The sequence below is a fragment of the Ctenocephalides felis genome, unplaced genomic scaffold, assembly GCF_003426905.1.
Source record: "Ctenocephalides felis isolate EL2017-DRISC unplaced genomic scaffold, ASM342690v1 CF-g0.4_SCAFFOLD_03573, whole genome shotgun sequence".
Classification (NCBI taxonomy): domain Eukaryota; kingdom Metazoa; phylum Arthropoda; class Insecta; order Siphonaptera; family Pulicidae; genus Ctenocephalides; species Ctenocephalides felis.
The window spans coordinates 19007556-19033698 of NW_020539727.1; the positions used below are offsets into that span (position 1 = coordinate 19007556).

Genomic DNA, 26143 nt, shown 5'->3' on the forward strand with positions numbered 1-26143 from the left:
ACATATTTTAAGACAATATGATGTTGGTGTTAATTCATTTAAGAGATTATCTCCTATGAGATATCTCACTTATTTTTTTATTTTTGACGTTTTATTTGAGATCGTATGGCCATTTTTTTTTCAATCTACGTGTGGGATATTATTATTTTAGTTAGCGGAAAATTTTGTATCGGGGAATTTAAGAAAATTTTATAAGTTATAAGTTTGTCTTATATAAATTTTTTGTGTAAGTTATAGTTTGGGAGGTTTTGGTCCGGGAATGAAGTTGTGTACGCGATTTTCGTAGAAATTAAAGTTTTGTGTAAATAGTTTGCCAGGGCTATAAATATTGTAGTTAGAAGAAAATGTTTTATAAGAGATATATTGAGGATTTTATAAACTATAAGTTAGTTATATATATTAATAATATATACATTTACTTATTCAATCATATAGCATAAGCATATTTTTAACTTCCCGTAGGGCAAGTTATAGTAATCGCAAAAAAATCGAAAATGAAAATTCTTATATATCTTTACGTTTCAGAGGTTTCTGAACATTTTGGCATACCTTAGAAAAAAATGGATGTATGTGTGTGTGTGTGTGTGCGTAGTATGTATGTGTGTGCGGATACAAATTTTCGTCGACGATTTCGGGAACACGGATGAAGCAATTTGAATAATTTAAAAAACATTCGATCCGTATTGATAAGGAGACGTGCTGATTAGTTTTTGGCTGAGGTAGGTCCAGCCGTTCCGAAGATATGGGGCAAAAAGTGCCAAAAACGGTACCTCAGTTTTTAATAGAACGAAGCGTCCGATTTTAATAATTCAAAAAACATTTTACTTGTATTGACAATATGAAGATTTGATCAAATTTTCATGAAGGTAGGTCTAGCGGTTTCGGAGATATGGAGGAAAGAGTAAAAAAAGGAGCCATTTGGCGGTCAAAAATGATCATTAGACATATGCACATCAAATTATCAGATATTTTATAGAGATTTTAACAATAAGTATAAATTTTGTTTACATTCCTATGGGTTCCGTACCAATGCTTAGGCGTTAGACAGCGACGCGGCGCTTACGCGCTTTATATTTTGTCCCTATGCAGTTAAAGCAGTACGATTGCTTTGAAAAAAAAGTTCAGATCTTCTAACATATGTCAAAATAAAGAAAACATTTAAAAAAAAAAAGATTTAAAAAAAATTTTAAATAATTTTTTTTTTCAATTTTTTTTTTCGAAAAAAGTAATTTTTTGTTAAATTTATAGTATCTCAAAAATCTTATTTTTTCGAAGTAATTTTTTTTCAAAAATGTTAATCGTTTTTAAAAAAAATAATAATTTTTGGTACGGGAAGTTCCAGCAATTTGCCTTAAGGCACGATGCCCTAATTGCCTTAAGACAGAATTCCACTTACAGCTAGTATAATCATAACTTCCAATTATATACAACAATAAGATATATATTTACCATTCAATCAATATGTTTTATAATCAATAGACTAAATATGTAACCCTATATATAGGACGCGCTCTGATTTTCATTTGCGATTCTTTAATTAACATTCAAACAGTAATCACATATTATATCATATAATAAAATACAATATTATCAATTGTATAATTTGAATATAATAAAGTATTAAAATATAATAAAGTAATTGTATTAAAGTGAAATAAATATTATTTTTATATAAAACCTACGTTATAAAAATATAACTAGTTTGTCATATACAAGTTTTTTGTGCAAATTACATTTGGCGAGATTTGGGCCAAAAACTAAAATTTTGTACCTCAATAGAAGATGAGTCATTTTGTTGAAACTTTATATTAGGTTGTCAAATATCTCCCTTCCGCCTTTTTGTATTATAAACCAAGAGCAAAAAAGCGGAAGGGAGATATTTGACAACCTAATATATTTAATAATAAAAATTTTTTGGAGCTCAAAATATTGCAGATAGGACAAAATGTTATATGGGTGAAATATTAAGAATTGTATATGCTATAAGTTTGTCTTATACAAGTTTTTTGTACAAATTACATTTGGCGAGGTTTTGATAAAAAACCAAAATTTTTGCACCAAGTACAAACGAAGAGATGTGTCATTTGTTTGAAACTCAATATGTTTATTACTAAAAATTTTTGGAGCTCAAAATATTGCAAATAGGACACAATGTTATATGGATGAAATGTTGGGAATTCTATAAGTTACAAGTTAGTCTTATACAAGTTTTTTGTACAAATTGTATTTTGCGAGATTTTCCAAAAAATCCAAAAGTAGAAATTTGTACCTCAAGTACAAGAGAAGAGATGGGCATTTTGTTGAAACTTGATATATTTAATACAAAAAAAAATCTGCTGCTTGAAATATTGTAGATAGCTAAAAATGTTATATGAGTGAAATGATTAAAATTTTATAAGCTATAAGTTGGTCTTACACAAGTCTTTTGTGCAAATAATATTTTGGGAGATTTTTATCGAAAACTCTATAATTTTGTACCCCATGCTCTATTTTACTAGCATATACTTTTTAAAATTTAAAGTTCGTAATTATTTAAAGTTCGGTTGAAATTTATTAATACTTTGAGTCATATTTTGAATATATGTTGTATGAAAATGTTTTAGACAATTTATTAAGCTACAAAATTGCTTAACACAGTTTTAAAATTTATGCACTAGTTGAGAAGTTATCCAATAAATTCAGAAAAAAACGCATCGATTTTTAACGCGAATTACATGAAAAATATTAAGTTTTAGGTAAAAGACCAAGTGTTTTCAAGTACTATGTTATATGAAGATTTTGTAGATAATTTAATTGGCTACAAAATTTCCATAGACAGTTTTAAAATTTATCAACTGATGCAAAAGTTAATACACTTTATTTACAAATAAACAATTTGCAATGTATGTATTATTTCGATTCCAACAATTGATGTTTTGCTCCGTATATTTCTATTATTAATTTCGATCTCATTATTCTCCAAGAGCAAATAAAGCAAATAAAGCTCCGTTTTCTAAATATTTCATCAAATTATTACATCAAATGTTGTTTACAAAGCATTCTTGCAAGAGACAATTGTGAAAGACGAGGACGAATATTTTATTTTGATAAACGATCCACAAACAAAACAAAATAACTCGGGCAAAAGACGAGAATTGATGATGAAAAACAGAATTTTATCAATAAATAATAAAGCCAAGTTATTTACGAAAGGTACCGACCTTTTTTATAATGGATAAAAACGTTTAAATAAAGCAAGGTAGGACGAAGAAAATTTTTTTTTTTTGTTGGTAAATGATGAAATTGAATTCAAATGCGTTTTATTCAAAACTTTTATATCGGAGTGTATAAAAGTGTTAGGATGTAGGCATATTTTCTATGGCTAAACAACGTTTGCCGGGTTAGCTAGTATATATATATATACTAGCTAACCCGGCAAACGTTGTTTTGCTCTAAAAAATATGCCTAAATTAATAAAAAATTAATAAAAGTGCCAAAAATTAAATATTTAATAGATTTGGACTCTGATTTTTTGAGAAATAGTTAAAAACTTGTTATAATTTTCAAAATTATTTGACATTTCATACTTCAAAAATTAATTCTCTCGCATCATAGTTTTTTGTTTATTATACTTTTGTCATGTCATATATGTCAATAAAATTTTCTTTCAAATATTATTTATTTGTTAATAAATTAATAATTATTGTTATGTTAAATTCATAAGTTTGGCTAAATCAACACAGGAATATTGTGAAAATAAATATTTTTTTACATAAACATCTGATTTTTGACATTTGCATTTTATTTCAAATTAATTAAAATTGTCAAAATATTTTCTTTTCGGTCAAAATTTAATATAATATGATATAATATTTAGTTTGTCTAGTTTGTTTTTGTCAGATTCCAATGATACCCTCAGATTGTACTATTTCATTTAAGAGGTTACGATTTCCTGTAAGATTAGCATTTACGATGACAATCAAAATATATCTTCAACTGATATATTAATAATAATATTATATTTTAATTCCACAAATTTCTCTACACTCCGATAATTAATTCCAACGCATCATAGTGTTTTGTTCATGTCAATTTTTTTTAAATTAAAGAATTAATTAAATTTTAGTCTAAATCAACGCAGTATCTTTATCTAAATATACAATTTTTTATATAAATATTTGATTTTTTACATTTGCATTTAATTGAAAAATAGTCCAATATGCACTAAATTTATAAATGTCAAAATATTTCCTTCTTGGTCCAAAATTTATTTAATATGATAAAATTTATTTTACAATAATGTTTTGTATCTATAATTTGCTTGGTAATATTGCCTATAACATAACTTGAAATAATTAATTTATTTGCTTCTTATTGAAGTAAGTCGTTTAACATTTTTGTTTTTTTGTGAAATGTCAAAATTTTGTTTATGATTAATTTTAAATTCAATATGCCGCTTTTTTATTGTGATCTCTGATCTATAATGTTTTGATGAAGTTTTGGTTTCCGAAATAATTTGGTAATCTAATTAATTAAATCTAAATCGTAAATCTGTTTATATAATTATTTTCATAAATATTGACAAATGACATTTAATTTTTTTACATGTGAAATTTTTAAGCATTGATTTTTAATTAGATTTAAAACTATAAACAGTGATTTTGAATATAGCATTTTATCAAATTTGGATTTAAATGTTGGATTTAAACTATATACACATATATAGTTCTATATATGTACATGTTTTTGATTTTCTTTTTTTGAAATGTCAATTTTTTTTTCAAAAATTATATATCGAAATTTCCTTAAATTTTGACATTTGTCATTTTAGTGTTTTGTTTTCTTTTGGTCATTTTCTGTCAAAATTTGTAGAAATTTTTAAAAATTATATATTTATATTTCAAATTTACTTTTCAAAATTTCCTATAACCTAAGTTGGATATATATGCACACGATGAGCCAATAAAATTTAAAATCGGTTCAGTAGTTTGGGCGTCCATCGCGAACCAACATCGTGACACGAGATTCATATATATATATATATATATATATATATATATATATACATCCCACTTCTCCCTTACATCTTATACCCTCATATTACTCCTTATACCCCCGATATCCCCTACAATTCGTACATCTGTACAAATATGTACATAAGTTTAAGAGAATTTAGAACGAAGGAACTCGAGCAAGCTCCAGAAAAAATTAGGGGAGCATTTTCCCTTTTTTATTGGCTCAGAAATTTATATGAATACATCACGATCACGGTATCGTAATAGTCTCAGGGCTGGTGGAGAGGAAGATAAATTGTTTGCAAATACTAACGCTTTGCTAATATTTCACTCATCATGTGATAATTGTGTTTGAGGAACTTCATGTATTTAAAATTAACATACATTCATTGATTGCTTGTATTTTTTTACTTTTTCCAGACTTTTTTTACTTTTTTTTTAACTCTTGTATATAAAAATTAGGTTTAATTTACTCCTCAGTAGAGTCCTTTTTCATAACCTTGCTCGTCAGTAGGATCCGCTTGTCAAGTCATTAAATATTAATAATTTTGCTCGACAGTAGAGTCCATTTTTCTAATTAATAATTTTGCTCGATAGTAGAGTCCCTTTTTTGTCTTTTAGATCAATTTTGTACACTTTTATCAAGTTATTTGACCACTTGTCAGTAGAGTCCCTTTTCTATGATGTTGTTTAATTATTATTCATTTGTCAGTAGAGTCCCCATTTGTCTTTTTTGTCAATTCCTAGTTTCCTTGTCAGTAGAGCCTTTTTTTATATTTACGAATTTCAAATTTGGTCACCAGTAAAGTCCAATTTCAAATATTTTAAATTAAAATTGAGTTTGCTCGTTAGTAGAGTTCTTTTTTAGAGACATTTTTATTAATATTTTGCTCGTCAGTAGAGTCCCTTTCTTCTCTTCTAGATTGAAATTAAAATTTGCTCGTCAGTAGAAACCCTTTCACAAAACATTTTTCATTAATATTTTTGCTTATCAGTACAGTCCCTTTTAGTATCTAGATTAAATTTGCTTACCAGTAGAGTCCTTTTTCTTTTTTTAAGTTGAAATTAAACTTTGCTTTTTTAGTTTGCTTGTCAGTTTTTTTCTTATCGAATCCCTTTCTAACTTTAAGATGAAATTTATGATCATATTTTAACTATTCGATTTTTGATTTGCTCGTCAGTAAAGTCCTTTTTAATCTTTTAGATCAAAAACTTAATACTTTCCTCGTCAGTAGAGTCCTTTTTTATATGTTTCCTTTCTATATCTTTTATATCTATACAAGTTAGTGGAGATCTTTTTCAGTTTTTATATTTACTAATTTTAAATTTAGTCATCAGTAGAGTCCCTTTTTATCAACTAGATTGTAATTAAAGTTTGCTTTAATAAAGAGTCGATTTTTATGTTCTGAATTAAAATTATGTTTGTTCGTCAGTAGAGTCCTTTTATTTTTTCTATCGTTTGATAATTCTTTGAACAGCTTTAGAATCTCTTTTGTCTATAAAAACATTATCTATTTTAATATAGAAATAATTTCTAATCAATAAACTTACGTTTAGTACGCGGTACAAATGTTTAATTTGTTTTACTATTTTCCAGGAACAGGGTAAAATATTCTTCTGATTCAAGCATTTTTCGTTAGAACAAGATTTGTACTACGATGTAACTTCGATATGTCGATTTCAACGTTGGTATCGGTACGCATAAAACGTTGATGCCGGTACGCATACGACAGATCTCTATTCACATACACGACGACTAATCACAATCGACCCGTATAGAAATGATATCATCGAGAGCGAATGACGAATCATTGGCACTCGACTCTTATCTTATCTTATCTGCCGTAACGCACTACCGTTGCATTTGTACAGATTTTCACCCTAGTCGCGCCTAAAGAAGTTTTACTTCAAAAACCCAATATGTCCTTTGTGTGTTTTTGAGAAAGTTTGCACCCAGCTTTCTCTTTTTTCATATCGTCTCAGAAATTTCTATTACATGAATATATCACGATGATTCCCGTGTTACGTAACAATTCGTACATTATATAATACCGCTTTTTTTCCTCTTTTCCGAATGAATAAGAAAAAGGGAACAGTTTAGCGAATTTATTGCCTCTCGACCAGGATATATATTATATACTATTAGATATTTTAGAATAAATTATGTGTAGTAAAATTATATATATATATATATATATATATATATATACATATATATATATATATATATATATATATATATATATAAATCTCGTGTCACGATGTTGGTTCGCGATGGACGCGCAAACTACTGAACCGATTTTAAATTTTATTGGCTCATCGTGTGCATATATATCCAACTTAGGTTATAGGAAATTTTGAAAAGTAAATTTGAAATATAAATATATAATTTTTATAAATTTCTAAAAATTTTGACAGAAAATGACCAAAAAAAAACGAAACACTAAAATGACAAATTTCAAAATTTAAGGAAATTTTGATATATAATTTTTGAAAAAAAATTTGACATTTCAAAAAATAAAATTCAAAAACATGTACATATATAGAAATATCCAACATTTAAATCTAAATTTGATGAAATGCTATATTCAAAATCACTGTTTATAGTTTTAAATCTAATTAAAAATCAATGCTTAAACATTTAAATAAATGTTGACATGTAAAAAAATTAAATGTCATTTGTCAATATTTATGCAAATAATTATATAAATAGATTTACGATTTAGATTTAATTGATTAGCTTACCAAATTATTTTGGAAACCAAAACTTCATCAAAACATTATACATCAGAGATCACAATAAAAAAGCGGCATATTGGATTTAAAATTAATCATAAACAAAAATTTGACATTTCACAAAAAAAATGTTTAACGACTTACTTCAATAAGAAGCAAATAAATTAATTATTCCAAGTTATGTTATAGGCAATATTGCCAAGCAAATTATAGATACAAAACATTATTATTGTAAAATAAATATTATCATATTATATGAATTTTGGACCAAGAAGGAAATATTTTGACATTTATAAATTCAGTGCATATTGGATATATGAAATTGACATTCACTATTTTTCAATTAAATGCAAATGTAAAAATTCAAATATTTATATAAAAAAATGTATATTTAGATAAAGATACTGCGTCGATTTAGACTAAAATTTAATTTATTCTTTAATTTAAAAAAAAATGACAAACAAAACTAAAATAAACATAACACTATGATCCGTTGGAATTATTTATCGGAGTGTAAAGAAATTTGTGTAATTAAAATATAATATTATTATTAATATATCAGTTAAGATATATTTTGATTGTCATCGCAAATGCTAATCTTACAGGAAATTGTAACCTCTTAAATGGAATAAATAGTACAATCTGAGGGTATCATTGGAATCTGACAAAAACAAACTAGGCAAACTAAATATTATATCATATTATATTAAATTTTGACCGAAAAGAAAATATTTTGACAGTTATAATTAATTTGAAACAAAATGCAAATGTCAAAAATCAGATCTTTATGTAAAAACTATTTATTTCCACAATATTCCTGTGTTGATTTAGCCAAACTTATGAATTTAACAATTATAAAATTATTCATTGATGACTTAAAATAATTATTAATTTATTAACAAATAAATAATATTTGAAAGAAAATTTTATTGACATATATGACATGACAAAAGTATAATAAACAATAAACTATGATGCGAGTGAATTAATTTTTGAACTATGAAATGTCAAATAATTTTGAAAATTATAACAAGTTTTTAAATATTTGTCAAAGAATCAGAGTCCAAATCTATTAAATATTTGATTTTTGGCCCTTTTATTAATTTTTTATCAATTTAGGCATATTTTTTATGGCAAAACAACGTTTGCCGGGTTAGCTAGTATATATATATATATATATATATATATATATATATATATATATATATATATATATACTCTCCAGTTCCACAATTTTCCGCAAACACGTGCGCACACATTTTACTTGTTACACAAACTCCAAGCTGACAACATGTTTCGTTTGGAATAAGCTTTTTTATAATAAAATATATTATTTATTTTTATTTTTATGTTAATTTTACAATTACTTAAAATTTATTATAACTCGACGTTTTATCAATTTGTGTTTCATAATTTTTTCGTGCAATTTCGTGTGTTTTTGTGTTTTTTTCCTCAAATTTATTTGTATGGTGAGTTCTTTATATTTGTCTATGTCTATGTTTGTATTTTCACTTTTATATACTTTCACAATATATATTAGTTATAAAACAAATTTATTAAATTGATTAGATTTATGCTTTTTTACATGTTTTTATTTATATTTTTCTGCAATTATGTATTTTTTATATTAAATATTTATTTAAATTGTAACCCTGAAATATTTACAACAAATATGCTACAACATTGAAGATGGGTCAAATCAAGACCCGAAACGTATGTTTTTTTAATAAAAACATTTTATTTCAATAAAACTGTTAATTACTGGATGGATGCCCAAGAACAATTTTATCATATTATTCTATTCATATTATTTGTTTTACCATTTTTCTAAAATTATCATCCCCTATCGAAGAATCAATTTTCCTCTCTCCAGTGTCGTTTACGTGTTATCTTATATGTTATCCTATATACGAGGCTCAAAGGCTCATTTCGAAATCCATTTATGGCCTGTTTATTTCATCCGTTTACTGGAGCACCTACTAGGAGGGCCCCCTTGGAGATTTGGTCGTAATAAACCCATTGACAAGTCGGCGGCGAGAGTTTATAGTTTAGGGTAGTAACAGATAAAAGGGGTTGATATGATTTTTTATGTAAATCAAACAAAAATGCGATTTTGTTACATTTAGTTATCGAAATAAATAATAGCTGTAGTATTTTTTTGTGTTTAATTGCTGAGTTGTTTTGGTTGCATCAACGAGTGAAACATCCCATTCAGCATCGCCATATATGCGATTATAAGCTTGTTAGCCAAAATTATGCTATTATAACTTAAAGCAAATTTTCCAGTTATTGCCTAAATATAGAAATATGTTTATTTACTATTTTTACTAAAAAAATCATTTTTCTTCGTTTACCCCTTACAATTAGAGTGCATACACACCCAATGTTTCATTTTTTAATATAACAATTTGTTGGAAGGAAATCTACATTATTTACCAAGTGCCAAATACAAATTTCGTTAGCACAATTTTCTAAATCTAATCTATACAAACAACTAGTGTATGGCTTTGTGCCTTAAGGCAAATTGCTGGAACCTCCCGTACCGTAATGAAATATTCGAGAAATTTTTAACATTTTCAAATATATCATTACAAATACTGTAACTTTCATTATTTTTGCTATCTTATTGTTATATCTGAGCAAATCAAATGTAAATCATAAATCAATTTATATCCAAAACGTCTTTTCATTTCGAATACAATTTCAAAAAAAAAAAATTGCTTAATTTACACAAAATTGAAAAAACGCTCCCGTTTAGTCACAGTCTAAACGCATTTGGAAATAATTCCGTGCGACATTTTCACTTATACTGTGCTTAGCTTGGCGGCATTTTCACATTTTTCAATAGTTTTCTCACAAAATTGGAAAAGTGCTCCAGTACATAAACAGTCTAAACGCACTTGGGTAAACTGTTGTACCAGAGTGGCGCTTAGACTGCGCTTAGCCTGGGTAATTTTTTCAATTTTTAATCCAAAATTACAAAAATATTTTATGGTAAATAAAAAAAGATGTAAGCAAAAAAGGAAGTTAAAATGAAATGATGCATCATCGAGTGAAACATCCCATTCAGCATCGCGATATATGAGGTTATAAATATTGGTATTGATGTTCAAAGGCAGGTCTAAGATGTAAGAGTACGATATATTATTTACTATACTTTTTTTCAATTTCTATTAATTCAATTTTGTTGCACGAACTTTTTCTTGTTATTTTATTAATATTTTATTAATTTCAGCAAGTGTGAAGTTTGTACGGAACCCTCAGTATACGTATTTATGTGTTAACAGATTATAGACATTTCGTCGACGTTTTCTCAAAAACGGCTGTACCGATGTCAAAAATTTAAAAGCCATTCGATGTATCTCGATGAGGACTATCGTTTGTCAATTTTGGGCGACGATCAGCCAAGCCGTTTTTTGACTGTATATTTTGTATTACAACTATATACACTCTTTTAACTTAGTTTGTTCTAAATTATTCATATATAACATATATATAACCAAAAATATGCACAATGAATAGCCCTAGAACAATTCTGTGAGGAACATGCCTTTGATAAACAGCCCTAGCCCTAGAACAATTCTGTGAGGAACATGCCTTTTATAAACTTTCCATATATGTGTTGCAACTGTAATTATGAGATCTCGTGCACGTATTTAATTTTTCGGTTGTAACTTTTAAACGTTTAGTTTGATTTAAGTGAAATATTTAGTAAATTTGTTCAAAATTGAATTATCTACAACATTTTCTAATATCACAATGCCCTAGAGCAACTCGGTATACTTTAAAAATGCAATTGAAATGAGCACGTATTGCATATATATGTATTGCAGCTGTAATTATGAGATCTCGTGCACGTATTTAATTTTTCGGTTGTAACTTTTAGACGTTTAGTTTGATTTAGGTGAAATATTTAGTGAATTTGTTCAAAATTGGATTATCTACAGCATTTTCTAACATCACAATGCCCTAGAGCAACTCGGTATACTTTAAAAATGCAGTTAAAATGAGCACGTACTGCATATATATGTGTTTCAACTGTAATTATGAGATCTCGTGCACGTATTTAATTTTTCGGTTGTAACTTTTAGACGTTTAGTTTGATTTAGGTGAAATATTTAGTGAATTTGTTCAAAATTGGATTATCTACAGCATTTTCTAACATCACAATGCCCTACAGCAACTCGGTATACTTTAAAATCTCGGTGTACTCTAAAATTGCAATAGAAAATAGAATATTAACGTGCATAAACGATTTGAGTCTTGCAACTTCAAGTATGAGATTTGGTGCGTTTATTTAATTTTTTAATTATAACTTTTAAACTGTTCGTATGATTTAAGTGAAATATTTAGTAAATTTGTTCAAAATTGAATCATCCACAGCATTTTCTAACATCACAATTACCTAGAGCAACTCGGTGTACTTTAAAATCGCAATTAAAAATAGAATATTGACGTCAAAGCGCTTTTAGTGTTGCAACTTCAAGTATGAGATTTGGTGCATGTATTTAATTTTCCAGTTGTAACTTTTAAACGTTTAGTTTGATTTAAGTGAAATATTTAGTAAGTTTGTTTAAAATTGAATTATCTACAACATTTTCTAACATCACAAACTCTTACAGCAACTCGGTATACTTTAAAATCGTGTTTGAATATAGATAATTATTTGAGCATTTTTTGCATCAGCATACATTGAATAACTATCAATTCAATTTCTTCCATGACTTTTATTTACAATTATCTGTTTTTTTACACCTTTGCCAATGCAAAGGTTTATTTTTATTCTAATTAATTATGTATACACGTGTGTATTTAATTTACGTCAGTGTGTTTGTGTGTCCTGGGTGTGTGTTTGTGTATGTTCTACTAACAGGTGATTTCGCATAAAATAAGGTTTGTGTTTATTTTTCATTTGACCCGTGAACGCGATGTGCAAATACGAATCTCTCTCACCTTCGTCATTTTCATTAATGAACCACCGGGAAAACAAATTTAATAAAAAATAATAATAATAATACAGACAAGCAAAATTGTACACTAAGGGTTGATGATAGAAATATTTAAAAATGGAATTATTACTACACTAAAAATATTACGAGACTTTTTTGCTGAAAGCGAGGCGAGAATAAAAATTGTTTATTTTAAAAAGCAGTTATCAAATTGGGTGTACCGCAAGGAACAGCTCGGAGGCCACTGGTATATTTTTTATGTGAAAACATTTTAGAAGGAACAGGAATACATTGCGGAAAAATATATACACTGAGGGTTTGTTAATACAGACAAGCAATATTGTACACTGAGGGTTGATAATAGAATTATTTATAATTGGAATTAATATTACACTAAAAATGTTATAAAAGTTTTCAGCAGAAAGCGAGGATAGAATAAAAATTGTTAATTTTAAAAGACAGTTATCAAATTGGGTGTATCGCAAGGAACCGTTCGAAGGCAACTGTTAGATTTTTTATGTATAAACAATTTGAAAGAAACAGAAATAGATTGCAGAAAAATATGTAAACTGAGGGTTTGTTAACAATTAATTAGTTAATTAGTAAATTTTAAATAAGTGTAACTATTTAGCAAGTCTTTGTTTCTTCTAAGCCGATAAGAGTTTCTTTGAAAAAATTCAGTTTTTAAAAAATATAAATGTAACAACTAATTTTTAATATTATGTAGAGACCTGTAGATTGTCAAAAAGCAGAAAAATTGTACACTGAGGGTTGATAATAGAATTATTTAAAATTGGAATTGATATTCTGCTAAAACTGGAACTAGAAGTTTTTAGCAAAAAGCTAGGAAAGAATGAAAATTGTTAATTTTAAAAAATAGTTATCAAATTGGGTGTACCGCAAGGTACAGCTGAGAGGCCACTGTTATGTTTTTTATATATAAACATTTTTAAAGAAACAGAAATTGGTTGCAGAAAAATATATACACTGAGGGTCCGTTAAGAATTAATAAATTTTAAATAAGTTTAATTATCTTAATTATAATTAAGTTTATTTAGCAAGTCTACGTTTCTTCTAAACCGATAAGAGTTTTTTTGAAAAAAATCTTTTTTTAAAAAATATAAATGTAACAACTAATTTTTAATAATATGTAGAGACCTGTAGATTGTCAAAGAGCAGAAAATTTATATATATATATATATATATATATATATATAAATGAAGAAGAAAAAAACGAGATAATTAACAAAGAAGTTGGTTAGCATTTCAGCACATATTTTTTAATTAGAGGTTTTGCATTTTATATTAATTAGCCGCAAAAGTCTCAGAGAATCTCCTGCAAATGAACTAAATTATGATACACACACATACGCACACACACATATATATATATATCATACAATAGAAAAATATACTTTAATATGTCGCGAGTGGCCAATTTTAAAGTATACCGAGTTGCTGTAGAGCTTACTATGTTAGAAAATATTTTAGAGCATACAGTTTTGTATGTGTTTTCCCAATACACTATTTACTTATCATTTTTATTTCAAAAGTTATATAAGATGCAACAAAAATGTTCTTTATGGTACGAGTGATATTTAACAAGAATGAAGATTATCAGGCCAATTTTAAAGTATACCAAGTTGCTGTAGAGCACTACTATGTTAGAAAATATTTTAAATCATTAAATTTTGTACGTGTTTCCCTGATACACTATTTACTTATCATTTTTATTTCAAAAGTTATATAAGATGCAACACACGTACCATACATATATGGTACGAGCGATTCATAAAAATATGCAGTATTTTGAGTATTATTTTAAAGTATACCGAGTTGCTGCAGGGCGATATAATTTTAGACAACATCATAAATTATTCAATTTGGCACAAATTTGTCGAATAGGTTATTTAAATAAGACGAACCATTTAAAAGTTACAAAGGCAATAATAGATAAATGCATGTATGGGTTGTGCAATTAAAACTATTATTGGATTTTGTGGTTTTATAGTATAGTTATGTTTAAGTGTAATTTTAAAGTATACCGAGTTGTTGTAGAACAATATTATATTAGACAATATTATAAATTATTTAATTTTGTATAAATTTGTCAAATATTCTATTTATATTAAATTTATTATTCAAAAGGTATAAAGGATGTAATAAATAATTTCAGTCGATATGAAAGTCTTAAGTGCTCTCTAGGTTTAGATGCGATTTTAAAGTATACCGAGTTGTTGTAAATCTATACAACATCAGACAACATTATACAGTATTTTATCCTCTAAAAATTCCCCAAACATACATACAAGTTTCAACAAATATTTTTCAAGTTATAAGCAAAAAACCAAATGAAAACGCCCCCAGATTTATTTCTTTTTAGTCCCCGGATTTTGTATATCTATTTCCTCCGGTTCTGTTTCTTTAACCGGATCCAGAGGATTCCGTTTTCCGAAGGAAATAGCAAACAGATTGATCCGCTTTTATCGGAAAAACATCTCAACCCGGCGAGTAATGACATCTATCGTCACAGCAACGATTACTGGAAACACACAGACATACATACATACTTATTGGGAGAAAAAAATAAGATTTCCAAGAAAGATTATTTGTTAAAAGGACCAATAATAGAAAGAGATTTGTGTAAAATAAATTATGTATAGGGAATATGAGTCCAACCCGGTGTTCTTTTCCTTTTTGTGTATAGATTGTGTTGTTGAACAAAAGTGTGTCTAAGCATTATAAAATTTATAACTTTTAAACTATTTGAATAATATAAATAGTGTATTTGGAAAATTTGTACAAAATTCAATAATCTACAATATTGTCTAACATCATATTGCTCTGCAGCAACTCGGTATATTTTAAAATTGCTTCCTAAAGTGAACAATTAATTCTAGACCTACCATACAGTTCGACTTTAAACGTAATTTAGGACATTTATTTAAACAGCTTTTCTAATATATATACAATATTTGGCAAATTTGAACAAAATTAAATAATTGATAATAATTTCTAACATTATGATACCCTACAGCAACTCGGTATACTTTAAAATTGTAATTGAAAGTGGCCTTTTAGTTCTAGACATAATTATAAATTAGAACTAATCGTGACTAACTATTAGGGCATATATTTATTATATGTCTTGTAACTTTTAAACAGCTTTTCTAATATAAATACAATATTTGACAAATTTGTACAAAAATAAATAATTTATAATATTTTCTAACATCATAACACTATACAAAAACTCGGTATACTTATAAATGATAATTGTAAAGTATTAAAATTTCTACAGTAATTCTTAAAATTAATTTCAATTTAAATATTAGTCCAAACAAGCACATTATTTCGCTAAAAAAATTATAACTTTCAAACTATCCGCGGAATTTAAATAGTGTCTTTGGCAAATTGGTACAAAATTAAATAATCTACAATGTTGTTTAACAACATGACAATCTACAACAACTCGGTCTACTCATAAACGGTAATAAAAACCGATAAATACTTTAGACGAGTAGTTATTTCTAAATCTATTTATAAAAACTTATATGTCTAATTATCATTCAGAATAAAAAGAGATCCTTTCAATTCCATCCGATTCCTGAATCCTGTTAAATCAGAAATCGAATCTGCTTTTATTTCAGGGTTAAATAAAATAAAACCCATCTGATCCTTGTGCTCCTTAAATTGCAAATTGAGAAGACGAGTGTTTTCTTTCAGCACTTTAATTAATTCATCGAAGAGTAGGAAAAAGAAAATCAGGGGCAGATTTTAAAGAAAAACGTCTGGAAAATCAGAAAAAGGGGAAAATTATTATAATTTACTATTAACTGAATATTATAAATTTTGCTAAACAATCTTGGAATGATGTTCAGTCAATTATCCCTTTTTATCAATTTATCATCCCTAATGTATTCAACTAGTGATCGAAGTCTAATTTGTTTATTCTTCCTAGAGATTCCTTCTCTACTAGGAGAAAGTAAATAGGTCCCTTGAAAGGAAAAAAAGGATCCAAGGTCCTTGTTTCGTTTTCTTTGTAAACGACATTGTCATTAGGACCTTTCCCACCTTTTTCGTGGTCCTTTATCGGAAATCAAATCAGAACGGAAAATACCTGGGCGGGAACAAATTTGTTAAGGGAAATTTACTTTCGTAGAGAAGACATTAAATGTAAAATAAAACTAGTGGTGTATGGCATCGTGCCTTAAGGCAAATTGCTGGAACTTCCCGTACCGTAATGAAATATTCGAGAAATTTTAAACGTTAATAACAAATACTGTAAGGTTAATTTTTTTCGCTATCTTGTTATATCTGATCGTGAGCAAATCAAATGTAAATCATAAATCATAAATCAATTTATATCCAGAACATTAACAACCCTCATTTCATTTCGAATTCAATTTCAAAAAAAAAAATTGTTGCCTAATTTACACAAAATTGAAAAAGTGTTCCCGTATAGTCACTGTCTAAACGCATTTGCAAATAATTCTGTGCGACATGTTCACTTATACTGTGCTTGGCTTGGCGGCATTTTCACATTTTTCAATAGTTTTCACAAATTTGGAAAATTGCTCCCGTTCATAAACAGTCTAAACGCACTTGGCTAAACATTTGTACCAGAGTGGCGCTTAGATTGTGCTTAGCCTGGGTGATCTTTTGAATTTTTAATCCAAAATTACAAAAATATTTTATTGAAAATAAAAAAATGTAATAATTTTTTATCCTCAAAAGCAATTGTTTTGTCAATACAAGCAGAAAGTTTTTACACACACACAACACATCCATTTTTTCTGAGGTATGCCAAATGTTCAGAAACCTTTAAAACGTCGAGAAATGCATATTACTCTCGTAACTACCCTACTGGAAGTTAAAAATTGCAATAAATTACGAAATTTGAAAAAGTCTAAAAATATTTAGAAAAAATTGTTTTTTGTAATTATTGTTTAATTACTTTAATGTTGATGACATATATCAAGTGTCGAAACGTACTTTAGTATTAATATTTATTTACCAAATTGTCTACTTTATAATTGCAAATATTTGTTAATTATGAATTAAATTTTTATTTCTCATATTTAGGTAGTTTATATTTTTTTGTTTGAACTGTTACAGAATGACACGCATTTAGTGTCGAAACGTAAAAATGAATATTTTTTATATTTACTTATTATTTAAATAAGAATTTTTTATTTTACATAAATATTTATATGTAAAATGAACAATTTTTAGTTTTTTTTATTACTTTGTTGTTTTTTTATTAAATAGGTATTTATCAGTTTATCTTAATTTTTAATTTTTTATAATGTTTTTACCAGAAAATCCGACTTGTTAATTTTATGTTTTAAAAATATATAAGATAGTATTTAATTATTAAGGGGCACAACTAGTATAACCGCCTAAAAAAAGGTGATTTTTGGGAATTTATATTAAAAAAACTACTTCATCAATCATTTCAAAATTTTTGGAATATATTTATACATGTTTAAAAAATACATAGTACAATTTTTGAAGAAAAAAATTAAATATTTTTAAAGTTATCGTCGATCTCCAACGGCACAAAAAATAAGGCCCTTCACTGCTGCAGCGATTCCGGCCTTCTACGTGGATGAAATTAAAAAAAAAAATCTCTTGAAACTAGATAGTATTGTATGTAAAATGAACAACGATAAAGAAACAAAATCAAAAATTGACAAAATGACGGCGTTTTTTTTTAAAAGTCGAATTTTACCTAAAATTTTGGTCGTTTTTGGACTGCCAAAATTCGATTTTTGATCCGATCAAAAAATCGATAGTTCATTTTACGGAGAACTATGTATAGAACATGTGAAAAAAAAATTGGTAGTGTTCGGATCATTTGTTTTTGAATAATCGCTGCAGCAAATTCGGAAAATGCTGTTTCGAGAAAAACGCGTTTAAAGATAAAATGATCGTTATATTATACACTATATATATACTCTATAAATGGCTGTAATTCAAAAACTATTTAAGATATCGATTTAAAATTTCGGTATGATATTTTTAAAGGTATAACCTATCGAAATATGTAAAAATTGAAAATTTAAATTTCGCACTAGTTGTGCCTCTTAATGATTTTAGTAAAACTTTGTTCTACAATAAAGTTCATAGTTTTAAAAAAGAACATACTAAAATATTATAGTACTAGAGTAAGTGATTTAGGTGAATAAATATATACACATAAATTTATATATATATATATATATATATATATATATATATGTATATATATACATATATAAATATATCTGTTTTTTAGGATTACGCCCTCCATCCAAAAATCTTCTCTCCAAACAATATTATTACACCTAAATTTCTAGCACACGAAGCAATTGATAATGAAACCGATTCCCGAATACGCTTCATTAAGCCAGCCAACACCACCACCGCCAACATTTTGCTCGCAAAATCATCCCCAACCCTCCATCAACCCTCCAACCTTCGACGATAGAGAAGAGAATTCAATCTGTTTAGTTTCCGCCCCTAATCTACCGTCGTAGAATTTGATATCTCGATTTTGGGGGACTCAGGATCAAGGCCCCCCTTATTGTCCTCCACTGGGGGATGAGGGTTATTGTTGGGATTACAAATCCAATGGGTTGATGTAACACCTAACACCTTTTGAATTAGAAAAATATTTTTGCAAATTATTTTGTGTATGTAAGGCTTTTTGCGTATGTATGACACTCAACTGTTTCTAAACGGTTATTCCAATTTTGGTAAATCTTTTTATATGTTAGGAAACACTAGGAAAATGACATAGCTGGCAGGTGTTGCTCAAGAACTAAGGTAATTAGGGGCTGCCACTATAGTTTTATACTTCAAAAATTTTATGCAGAAACCAACAAACTCTTATTTTTTACTTATATTACACATTTGATGACGTTTAAATGCTGCATATTATGAAGAATAGGAATTTTTCAACTTTTCAAACGGCAATATCTCGGAAACGATGATTCTAACAAAAAATTAATAATAACAATTTAATAGAGAATTTTATAATAAATAAACCTATCTAACATAATTTTTTTAAAAAAAATATGGTTTCGGCGGAAAATGGGAAAAACTAGATTTTTGCACCTTTCACCTTGAATAAAAAAAATCGCAGATGTCGGATCGATGGGGACTTTTGACATTTCATTTATAATGTAACATCTAACACTTTTGAATTTGATTATAAGAAAAATGATATTAAAAATAATTTTGTGCAAGTAAATTTATTTAACATCTGTACCAAATTTCAACTCTATGCGAATTATTCCTAACTGAAAACTTAATTTGACTGGGGTATTATTCAAGAGGATTTAAGGATGGTTTTGAAGTTTGATAAAAAAGAGTGCGCGTAAGGTTCACACGCGATTGAAGTAAAACTCATTTGCTACTGTACGAGATGGCATTTAAGTAAAAATAAATACATCATATAATAATTTTGAATAATGTTTATCAGTAATATGGTAACACTCGTGATGCCTCATATTTATTAGTGTCAACCATTTTACACATTTATATAATGATAAATTATAAATTATATACTTATGATTGCATTAAAAATATGTATTATATTTAAAAACAATAATGTAATTAAAGTCGTACTTGAAATATGACATGATAGTTTTAAAGTAATTGCTGATTAATAAATTTTATAATATTCATTCACACAGTGGATTATGTCAAACAACGCCTAAACAAATATTGTTTTCGCAACTTAACTCATCATGTAATAATTGTGTTTGAAGAACTTCATGTAATTAAAATTAACATACATTCATTGACTGCTTGTATTTTTTTTTACCTTTTTCCAGACTTTTTTTACTTTTTTTTAATTTTATATATAAAAATTAAGTTTAATTTACTCCTCAGTAGAGTCCTTTTTTATAACCTTGCTCGTCGGTAGAATCCGCTCTTCAAGTCATTAAATATTAATAATTTTGCTCGACAGTAGAGTCCCTTTTTCTAATTAATAACTTTGCTCGTTAGTAGAGTTCCTTTTTTATCTTTTAGATCAATTCTGTACATTTCTATCAAGTTATAATATTTGATCAATTGTCAGTAGAGTCCCTTTTCTATTATATTGTTTATTTATTATTCATTTGTCAGTAGAGTCCCTTTTTGTCTTTTTGACAATTTTTAGTTTGCTCGACTGTAGAGTTTTTTTTATATTTACGAATTTCAAATTTGATCGCCAGTAAAATCCAATTTCAAATTTGATTTTGATTAAAATTGAGTTTGCTCGTCAGTAGAGTTCTTTTGAGAGACATTTTTTATTCTTTTAGTATCTAAATTAAATTTGCTCACCAGTAGTCCTTTTTCTTCTTTTAAGTTAAAATTAAACTTTACTTTTTTAGTTTGCCTGTCAGTAGAGTCCTTTTTATATAAGCTAGTTTCAAATTTGATCGTCAGTAGAGTCCTTTTTGTATTTTTTTATCGATCAAAACTTTGTTGGCTTGTCAGTAGAATCCCTTTCTAACTTTAAGATAAAATTTATGATCATATTTTAACTACTCGATTTTTTATTTGCTCGTCAGTAAAGTCCTTTTTAATGTTTTAGATCAAAAACTAAAGTTTCCTCGTCAGTAGAGTCCTTTTTTATATGTTTCCTTTCTATATCTTTTATATCTATACAAGTTAGTGGATTTCTTTTTCAGTTTTTATATTTACTAATTTTAAATTTAGTCATCAGTATAGTCCCTTTTTATCAACTAGATTGTAATTAAAGTTTGCTTGTCAGTAGAGTCCATTTTTATGTTCTGGATTAAAATTATGTTTGTTTGTCAGTAGAGTCCGTTCATTTTTTCTATCGTTTGATAATTCTTTGAACAGCTTTAGAATCTGTCTTGTCTATAAAAACATTAACTATTTTAATATAGAAATAATTTCTAATTAATAAACTTACGTTTCGTACACGGCACAAATGTTTAATTTGTTTTATTATTTTCAAGGAACAGCGTAAAATATTCTTCTGATTCAGGCATTTTTCAATAAATCAAGATTTGTACTACTTTTTAGTTTTCTATGTAGCAAAAAAGCAATTTTGCTCCCAAACACAGTTTTTAATCTCGACATTGTTAGTTTTTATCGTTCCATATAAAAATAGTAATAGAAAAAGCACTATTACGCAGAAAAGACAATATTAAAATTGCAATCAACAAAGGAATTTAATCATGCACCTCCAGAAAGGGCGACGATGGAATAAAAACGATGAAAAACTATTAAAAAAAATTTATAATGAAATATATATATATATATATATATATATATATTAGGGTGGTCCTTAATATGGACATTTTCGAATTTCTTTGCTCCCAAAGACTCAAATGCTTCCAAAATCATAAAAAACAATTCTCTGAAAGTTTTATCTCTTAATATTGTCTTTTAGATAGAGCGCAATTCAATATGGAGAAAATTTTGAAAATTAAAAAAAAATTAGGTATAACTTAGCGACAAATGAATTAAAAGTAAAAATTCGTGTCATTTTTTATTGAAAATTCGACGCTCTGCAAAATTTTTGAAAATTTTTCCATGCCATTTCTATACGAAGTTTGATTGAATTGCGCTCTATCTAAACGTTAATATTAAGACCTAAAACTTTCAGAGAATTGCTTTTTATCAATTTGGAACCATTTGAGCCCTTGGGAGCAAGGAAATTCGAAAATGTCCATATCAAGGACCACCCTAATATACATACATATATATATATATATATATGTATGTATATATATATATATACGAGGTCTGTTCAAAAAGTACCCGGAATTTTCGTTTTTTTCAAAAAAATATTTATTTATTCGTCTACATTAATGTGGTCCCCTTCAAAGTAGTCCCCCCCCAGATATAATACACTTATGCCAGCGTTTTTTCCAATTTTCGAAGCACCCTTGATATTCACTTTTTGATATGTCCTTGAGCACTCTCAGCGATTCGGCCTTTATTTCTTCAATCGAGGAAAACCGCCGTCCTTTCATGGGTCTCTTCAACTTTGGGAATAGGAAAAAGTCACACGGAGCCATATCTGGTGAATTTTTGCACTTTGCAACACTTTATTTCATTTTTTACGCAAAATTTAATACAAATTCTTTGACTTTTCAATTCTTCCATTGTAAAAATCGCCGAGCTCAGAAAAACACGTCGAACCTTAGCGACTACCACAGACAAAGTAAACAGTGAATATAGCTGAAAATTTCATCATACTTTAAGTGCATGTATACCAACACAATAAAAAAAAATTTTGACAATCAGACACTCCAGACCCGCGAAATTTAATTATTAGTAAATCCGGGTACTTTTTGAACACACCACGTATATATATATATATATATATATATATATATATATATATTAATATTATATCCTATGAGGATATAAATTTCAATAAGCCTCCCTCCTGGTGATATGATATCAAAGAAATATTCCTTTGAAAAGCATAATGTATGTATGGGAGATCCCCTGAATGGTATCGTCTCCATAGATTTCCACTCTTTTTATATATTTTTGCGGTAAAAGATCACATTGGCATATCTTTGATACAATTTAGACATTCTGACAAACCCAAACGGAAAAAAAATGTATCAAGATATAGGACAGTAATAATAATTTTAGTGAACGAGTTAAAACAACAAATCGTGATTAACACAGTTCGATGGCAAATTGAAAGTATTATATAAGGGACTTTTTGAATTTCTAAAATATCTCAAAGCGTTCTCAAGATATTGCATTTTTAAATATTTCGATTTCGCAGGATCCATATTAATTTTTTGCAACTTATAAAATTTGCAAAGTGTAAAAATGCAATTATATGAAAACTATTGCAGATATTTTGGTGATTCAAAAAGTTGCTCTAAGAACATTTTTAATTTGCCATCGAATAGTAATAACCTTGATTTCCAATTTTCACAAGTTCCAAGAATATATTATTATTTCTAAAACAACAAACAAACTCGGGCCATTTTTCAACATTTCTTCAAATATCTCGAAAATTTTGTATTGGAAACATCATTTTAGTAAAGCAGAAACTAGATAAAATTTACTACATTTCCATTAAAACAGTTATACACACTCCGATATAAAAGTTTTAATAAAACGACTTTGAATTTAAAATATTTATTTAAGTAATAAGTAAATATAAAAAATATTTCTTTTTACATTTCGATACTAAATGTGTGTCATCGTGTAACAGTTCAAACAAAAAAGTATAAACTATCTAAATATGAGAAATAAAAATTTAATTCACAGTTAAAAAATATTTGCAATTATAAAGTAGACAATTTGGTAAATAAATGTTAATACTAAAGTACGTTTTGACACTCTATATGTGTCATCAACTGCAAAGTAATTGAACAATAATTACAAAAAAAACTATTTTTCTAAATATTTCTAGACTTTTTCAATTTTCTTAATTTTGCGTAATTTTTGTGTAATTATTTTAAAATTGGTGATTGATGACAAAAATCTGCACAAAATATATTTTATTTATAAATTATTATCGTTTGATTTTGATTTTTTGATGACACGTATCTAGTGTCGAAACGTGCAAAATAAATAAATTTCAATCATTTATAATTTATTGTTAAGTTTTCATTCTTTAGCAACAAATAGAAAATTCGAAACATTTTTTTATATAATTTATGTTTTATAATTTTATAAAATATATATACTTTTGATTGCAATTTTAAAGTATACCGAGTTGGTGTAGGGTGTTGTAATGTTACAAATATTTTTAGATCATTTAATTTTGAACGTATTTGTAAAATATTATGATAATTTTGCATGAAGGGTTTAAAAGTTACAAGAGATTCAATAAATAAATACACAAATTAAGTGTACATACTACTGTAGTGAAAAAAGTACCGGTAAGAATTATCTCGTGATTAGTTAGTGATAAAGTAACAAATTTACATTTTTTGAAGTTTTTTCCTAGACAATTTTGTACTGGGAGATTCAACTTTTTATATACATAATTATAGATAATTTTATCAGCTTTCGAATGATATATAATATCGTTAATATATTTAATTAAATTATAACAAAATAAATATAATTTTAAACCAAAGCGTTGAAGCTGAAACAATGTGGATGCCTTACGAAGATTTTAATTTCAAAGTTTTTGTCAAATAACTCAAAAATTTCATATGGAACCACCATTTTTCAGTTAGATAGGGTGAAACTAGATAAAATTTACAATATTTCTTAGGGAACACTTTTATACACTCCGATATAAAAACGACTATGAATTTGATATTTCATTATTTAAACCCCAAATATTACTTTACTAACATCTGCCTTATATACTGTCTCTATCTTCACATCAAACAAAACCACTAACATCCCTTAAAATCCTCTTAGGAACCACTAAAACCATCCTTGTGTATAATTTACCATCTTTTACTATTGACTGATGTTTCAATTAGAATTTGTAGGCATTCGAAACAAAACTTAATACTTGAAAAAAAAAACAATTGATGGTAGAGATGGATGGATGGAATCACCATCAATTCTGTTGTCTTTAAAGAAGGACTTATTGCTTTTAGTACGAAAGACAATTCGGGGTAAGTTATTATGCGAATTTGTTAGAGCTGTCACTGATAGGGGATGGAAAAGGGATGGTTTATTGATTTTTTTGGGGGATATGTAGATACAAATGGTAATTTGGAATTCTACTAAAATAAATATCGATCTAGATATTTATACCAAACTAGCAAACCCGACGAACTCCGTTTCGCCACCAGATGGTTTCGTGAGAAAGATGAAGAAATTTTGTGTTTATTTTATATTTGAAAAGAAAAAAATTGATTTTATTACACAACAGTAATGAATTTATTTCGATTACAAAAATGATGTGTTTTTTAGTTGAACTTCTCTAAGTAAATGAAAGTGAATTCGCATATTATCCGTTTCATTGAAGTGCTCTTTGGTAAACCACATTTTTTGTTTTTTGGTCTGACGTTAACACAAACAAAGCGGATGGTTTTCCAACTCGTGAACAGGCAACGTATAACTGCCCATGTAAAAAACAATGATTTTCTAAATAATCTATTTGAAATTTATTCCGCAAATACTAAGCGATTGGCCTTGAGACTTATTATTGCGAACGCTTGGAAATTGCAATCGTTTGAAGTCAAACGGAAGACCAGTCGGAATCATTGGTATGTCACCAAATCGCCAGCAATTTTTGATTTAATGGTGAAATTCAGTGCGTGTACATCATTATTCTTTGGGGCAAGAATTGCTCGTTGGCTTAACCAAGCATAATTCTGATAATTCTCACTAATGCCATTACTCAAATTTTTAATTACGGTACGTGAAGTTTCAGCAATTTGCATTAAGGCACGTTGCAAACACATTAAAGCTCTTCTAACAAACATATTAAAACTCGACAAAAGAATTATACATGTTCTACTTCTACTCCTACTAATTCCTTCTCCTAGTGGTTGGTTCGACACGATTCGA

At 27.3% G+C, this 26143-nt stretch overlaps 1 protein-coding gene across 1 annotated transcript in view; it reads left to right on the forward strand.

Moving 5' to 3' along the window:
- LOC113389003 (apoptosis-stimulating of p53 protein 1) overlaps positions 1-26143 on the forward strand; it is a 217786-nt gene that overhangs the window by 171319 nt on the left and 20324 nt on the right. The window lies entirely within an intron of this gene.